Source organism: Citrus sinensis, chromosome 7 (assembly GCF_022201045.2).
Source record: "Citrus sinensis cultivar Valencia sweet orange chromosome 7, DVS_A1.0, whole genome shotgun sequence".
Classification (NCBI taxonomy): domain Eukaryota; kingdom Viridiplantae; phylum Streptophyta; class Magnoliopsida; order Sapindales; family Rutaceae; genus Citrus; species Citrus sinensis.
Genome location: NC_068562.1, coordinates 19,991,867 through 19,998,701, shown reverse-complemented (window position 1 = coordinate 19,998,701; position 6,835 = coordinate 19,991,867). Strand labels below are relative to the sequence as shown.

At 32.4% G+C, this 6,835-nt stretch overlaps 1 long non-coding RNA gene across 1 annotated transcript; it reads left to right on the top strand.

Moving 5' to 3' along the window:
* The first annotated feature begins 1,163 nt into the window (after positions 1–1,163).
* Positions 1,164–4,044, top strand: LOC127903792 (uncharacterized). Its single transcript, XR_008056616.1, has 2 exons — positions 1,164–1,226; positions 3,153–4,044. It is a non-coding gene; the product is annotated as an uncharacterized LOC127903792 (long non-coding RNA).
* The last annotated feature ends 2,791 nt before the right edge of the window (positions 4,045–6,835 follow it).

Below are 6,835 nucleotides of genomic sequence, written 5' to 3'. Positions count from 1 at the left end.
AATGGACTGAAAGTTGCAGCGTGTGGTGCGAGCGCGATGGATGAGTCTGTGACAAGCTAATGACAATTATGACGGGTCTAATAATGGTGAGGATAATGAGTGGTGGCTGATTACTTGTGTATGGTGGCCAGCGAGAGAAGAAGAGTTTCAGATGGTGGGTGGTTAATTGCTTATGCGGTTGTGTGATGCAATCTGAAATAGTGAAATGTGCGTTTTAGTTAGCTTAGGTTTTCACTTTTCACTTTCCTTTTTTTTTTAATTTTAATTTCAATTCTTTAACTGAACCACAAATTAAAAACCAAATGGTTCAGAAAATTTGAACCTTTTAGTTTTATAACATGAACCAGACCGAACAAAATTACTATAATACAGTTTGGTTCGGTTCGAACCAAATGCCCACCCCTAATTATGAGAGTCGTACTCTTGGTGCTCATCATGGTTTGATTTCAGCATATGCTTTGGAAACTAGAGCTGGCAAAACGGGTCATCGGGTCGTGTTCGTGTCATGTCAGCTTCGTGTCGTGTCAAATTTAAGTCGACCTAAACCCGACCCATTTAATAATCGTGTCAAAATATTAAGACCCAAACCCGACATGGAAAAATAATCGGGTTACCCAATAACCCGTTTAATATCTATATATTAAACAAAAGTTACATCAAATATTTACACACTATCATATATATGTATGTACATACATAATTTATCGATATTATAAAATATACATATCTACCAGTATATTACACATTTTTACACTATTGAGGTTTTAATTATATATATATATATAATATTATATATCAATATTATAAAATATATATGTCTATCAATTTTTACACATTTACACTATTGAAACTCTAAATGTATTTAAAATTTTATAAATACAACACTGTGTTTATATTCATCCTTTTAAAGAATAAAAAAAAATCTCTAATATTTGAGTTTTAATAATAAGAATATGTAAATTATTTTAAAATAGAAAATATAATCGGGTCATTGATTGGGTAAATGGGTCAATAATTTTAACCCTAACCCGACATGAAAAAAAAATCGTGTTGACCCAGACCCGACCCATTTAATAATCGTGTTAAATTTAACGACCCATACCCATTTATTTTTATTGTGTTCGTGTCGGGTAATCGGGTCGTGTCAAATTTTGCCAGCTCTATTGGAAACATTAGTCCTCTATATCTTCAATCTATATCATTCTACTTTAGATGGACCTTTGGCGGTAAGTATTTGCAGAAATTTTCAACTTTTTTCTCAAAATGTATTAGTGGGAATTCTAATTGCATTACACAATGTGCATGCTTGAGTTCCAAATAATTAATTGATTTTGCCAATATAGGTCTTTTACTGATTTTTAGAGTACTTCAGTAAATTTGAGTGGGAGAGCTATTGTGTTAGTTTGAATGGACCAGTTTGAAAATCTTCCCTTCCTGATATAGTAGGTAAGAATTATTTTCATGTTTGCGACACTGGATGGCTTGATGGTTGCTTATTGATTGAATTCTATCTCATAGCCAAAAGACCAGAAAATGGGAGGGATGAACTTTTGCTAAGTGAAGAATTTTTGCAAGAATGTTTTGACAAGTTCTCTGTTCCGTCAAGGGGGATTGAGACAGAATCTACGGACATTTCCTCAGAAGCATCTTAATATAGTTGATGTTCTAAAAGAGAATAACAATCTTGGACATAGTATCAACAGAGGTAGGAACTGCTTTTTCTAGTACAACGGACTTTTAGCACAACTATGAGTCGATGGTTACCTCATTTAAAAGAACCACTGTACTGCCTATAGAACTATGAGTAGGGGATTATACATTCACTAAAAGACCGATGCCCAATGGCTGAGCTACCTCTATGAAAGCAGCAGTGCCGCAAACAAATATAGAAAGAACTTTGCCAGAAATAAATAAAAATTATTTTGCTTCCATCTCCATTTCTTTAAACCTATTTTTTTATTAATGAGTCTCACTGTAATGTTATCTACACCTCCAATGTTACCATCACCTCAGCTTGCATTACAACCGTGTCGCCATTTTGTTTCTGATTATCGTTGAGTATAAATTGGCTTATACTTCCCTTTTAATTGTTTTATCTGTTGTCATGTTCTGGGCTTTTTACAGGTGATTCTTATCGAATACGTAGTGCCTTTAAATATGGAGCTCTTAAGCTTGGACAAATCCTTATGTTGCCAAATGAAAGATTGGTAGATGAACTTAACTAGCTCTTTGCAAGTACTTTAGACAGACATGGAAATATGAGCTATTGTAGCATTTCACCGTAGCTTTTTTTTTTTTTTTAATGTTACCAAATGTCATTCTATGGTAACACTTATTAAAAAATGCTACAGTTTGACTATTTAATAATGTTACTTTATTCTTTATTATATTTTACAGTCAATTTGTAGCATATTGCTAGTGCTGCGTTTTATTTTTAATACCGTAGCACTTTAAATATGCTACAAACTAATGTTGGGGCTCCTGGAATTTTGTCCTCTAGAAATAGAGACGATTCATCTACTTGTTTTCCTTAAGTACTAATTAATTTTGGTATTTCCTTTCTGGCAAAATCTCATGAAGCTCCCTATTGCAATGGGCGAATTGGAAATGGAAGCTCTCATGGAAGAAGACGGTCTATATCATCCACTGGCAATGATGTGAGTTTTGCTTGATGTTCAAAGCCTGAGAATAGAATAGTGGCTACCAGTTCAATCTGCTTGTACAAAAGTCACGAGATTATAGCACCGAACAATTAGGCACTTTTGAACCTTGCTGCTAACAACTCAGAAAATTTATCCTCGTCTCGTAGAGAAAGAAAGTATTGAAACATTTAAGAGAACTCTGAATCTTTAAAACCTTTACTTGATCTTTGTGGTCAGTACAAGAGCTGCTTCGACAATTTGATGTATGCTAAGCATTACTACTTGTCTGTACCTATATTGTTGAGTCCTATCATGTTGAATTAGCAGCAGAATAACAATCTTGGAGAAGCCACCTAGCAATCCCTACAGTTGAAATCAAAGGCTTTTATCAAAGTGAATGCAAGTGGTGATCCTATGAATCCTCCCATGCCATGCAATGCTTTTAGTTCAGAAGATATTTATTTTAAAGCATTTTCTGGTTTTAGTTTCACTTATGCTGAAATCTTGTAGAATTATCATTCAAATGGAGAGAATCAATTGTCAGGGAGAGGTAGGTCTCAAGCAACAGGGGCTTATATTTAGAGATACACTCATAAAAATGGCTAGGTGACAGTTCCAATAGAGACAAATACAGCTCCAACAGAGACAAATTTTTCAGTGGAAGACAATCGCGAGCTCTCTCAAAAAGAATTTCCAATTCTGGCAAATACGAAATCTACCTACTTGGATTCTTTTCGATCCCAATTATCTATTTGGGGTCCTTGTAGAGCCAATGATTCATCTAACCCATCAGAGAGACATGAACTTGGTTGTCATGAGTTTCTTCTCAGAGAAGTGCCCTTGCCAAAAATGACCACACAACCAGCTTTAGACTCTTCTTTCTGGTTTGACTCTTCAGGCCTTGAGGTTCCTGTACCACAGAGTCCTAATTCAGCTACTAAAATGAATACCAGAAGGTACAAATTTTGTTTTTGAACAACTAGGAACATTTTACTTAGCACCCTTTTCTTTTCCATACTTAATACCTGCCTTATTGTTAGATCTTTCTTTGAGGACATTATGCTAATGTTTCTTTGGTTTGAGTTTTCAGCAGTGCTGAGGAGTCATTCCTTCTCGGAAATGAAGCTGATTTTCCTCCCGTATTTGTCAGATAGATGGTCAAAATGCATCTTAAAACTAAACTGATGGTAGCATAGTGGTAAGAACTAGATAGATTGAATTTTTGGGAATACTTTATTGGTTCTTAACTTTTCTTTTAACAAAGATGAATTAAGGTTCATTTGCTTTATTGAGTGGATGAATGTACAAAGCAGGTGCTTACTTTTAAGTGTGAATTTTTTTTCCCCATTATTGGGTTGTAAGAGTCTTGGATAATAAGACAGGAAACTAAATGCTGTTGTGAGGCGAATTGTGCATGCTATGCTTCGTTAACATGAGTTGCATTTTATTTTTCCCTTCTAATTCCATTTTACTGCTATTATAACAGATAGCATTAACTAGAGATGATCATGTAAATCTTGCACATTGTTGTTCTTTTTGTTTTGGTTTTAGTTTTGGTTTTGGTTTTGGTTTTGTTTTGTAGAAAGTATGAGTAAATATCCATTACGCATAAAGGATTTAGGAATATCCTGCTTCTCTGCTAATTACATAATCGAAAAAGCACTAGTGGTTCCAGTCGAATAATACTATCCCATCTGCGAACCGGGTCCGACTCCTTAGAATTTCTTGGGCTGCGCGTATTCTCTGTGCCTTTCGGGATGCTAGGGCTCTATTACAATAATCTGATTTGTTGGATGAAAGCGGTGTAACTGAGTTTTTTTTCTCATATTAATTTTTTAATTTTTGGGCTGCTTTGATCAGTTGAATTATTTAATTATGATTAACAATGATCAATCCTTCACTCTTATCTTCAATTGTTGATTAGTCAAAACTTCCCTTTGTGAAATTAAAAGAATAGCAACAAACAAGTCATTTTGGAGGCAATGGCACTATACCATACTATATTAGTTAATCATGACCAAATACAAATCATCAAATCCATTTTCTTCATTTCGCATCATATCGTGTAAAGAATTCAATATCTATTTGATTCCCTCGTGGATTTTCTCAGTCGATAAAAGTCACATTGTTGCATTGGAAAGAATAACTATGGATAACATCACACGACACTAAATTTTAGCACTTTAAAAGTATTTTTTAAAATATTATTTTATTTTCCGGTTTTTCATTTTATGGGGATAATGCATCTTGCATCGAATACAATTCTTAGTTCTTCATGTAGAGAATTTATGGCCATTTGGCTTGTAGCTCAGTGACTTGAGTAAAGACACCAATCTTTCCTTTCTTCACAGAAACTGTAAAATAAAAGTAGAATTTTATTTTCCATTATTGTTAGTGAGATTGGATTTTCAAACTACTCTTAATAGATTTTTGGATCGTATTATACATGTATTATCTAGAGACGAACTAGACCCATATTATAGTATTTTGTAGACTGTAATCATAAAATGAAGATAAATTTCTTTCAACGTTATTAGTGAGATTAAATTTTCGACTTAATTTTGACAAACTTTTGAATTGTATTATAATGTATGCATCTAGAGTAACCCCATATCATAATATATCAATAGATTATAACCATTTTTTTTATAAAAAAAAAAAGGACGGTGAGAACTGTTAACAATCTTTTGTGCTATAGACAATAGCTCATGCAATAAACAACCAATTTTAAATTAAAGAAAATGTGAGAGATATAATCAACAGGAACCATTGGTCTAGTTAGTGGTAGAATATTACTCTGCCATAATTCAAGCAAGACGCCTCTCATGATGATAGGGTCCTATCACCACCTTCTGATGTTCATAGAACGAATGGGCGCATCTGAGCTTGAATTTTGTTCTGTTTTATTTTATTTATGTAATTATTATAGTTCCACTAGCTTTTGCTTCAAACAATGCGTTTGGAATAGCAATTTAAAGAAAAATGACCAAATACAACTTATCTATCCATTTTTCTTTTTCTTTCATTGACATTATTATAGCAAATGATTTCTTGACACTTCACTGTCTATTTCATCCTTCTGATGGGATAAAGATCTTTTTTTTCTCTCTTAATCTCTTTTTGTTAAATTAATAGTTAAAATTAAATTTTAAATGTTGATGTTGATAATTAAGTCAATTTTTTTCACTTTATTTATAATTAAGTTAATTTTTTTAATTACGTTTAGAAAAACAATAAGAGATTAGGAGAGAAATTTAAACCCACACGATGATAGGATCCTACCACCATTGTCAAACTTTATCAGACAAAAGGAGTGAATCTGAACTGAATTTTTTTGTTTTATTTTATTTATTTATCGTTGCACTAGCTTTTGCTTCAAAGAACGTATCAATATATAATAATGTCAATGGTAAAGAAAAATGAAATTATTTATCCATTTTTCTATTTCTTCATTGACATTATTATATCATGCAAATGATCTCCTTGACACGTAAATATCTATTTCACCCATTAAAAGGGCTTTTCATTAGATTACCTAATTCTGTCTTATTGGGTACAAAAAAAATTAATTTAGCAAAGAAAATGTTCTTTGAAAATGGTTAATATTCATTCAATTTTGTATTTTATTTTTTATTGTTTGAAGTTTTTTAAGAGGTTAAATTCAAATCTCCTTCAACTAAGAATTATGAAAAAAAGAGTTTAATGGGTTTGGGCTTAACTTTGGCCTTTTGTATTGATTTTGTTAACATACATATTTCCATAATATTGATTTTGATTATAACAAATTAAGTTAAAAATGTTGGAGTTATTAAAATTGGATAAGTTATTAAAGTCATATGATGTTTTTGGGCAAGTTTAAGAATCTAGATAAAACGGATAACTGTTAATCTTGAAACGGCAAACCGATTTTATAGGGATAACATATAGTTCTGATTTTAGAAGTTAACGGTGAACCGTTTATTGGAATATGGTTAACCGACAAATTCCAGAGCATAATTTAACTAAAAATGGTGAACCGTTTAGCATAAATGGGTAGCTCATTATTTCTTGCAGGTTACTAAAAATAAACAACAAACCGACAAACTCCAAATGATAACCCAACTTTGAATAGATTAGTCATTACAATTAAACGGCAAATCAATAACTCCAAATGGTAAATTGACTATTCAAATTTCAACATAATAGTTACTTCT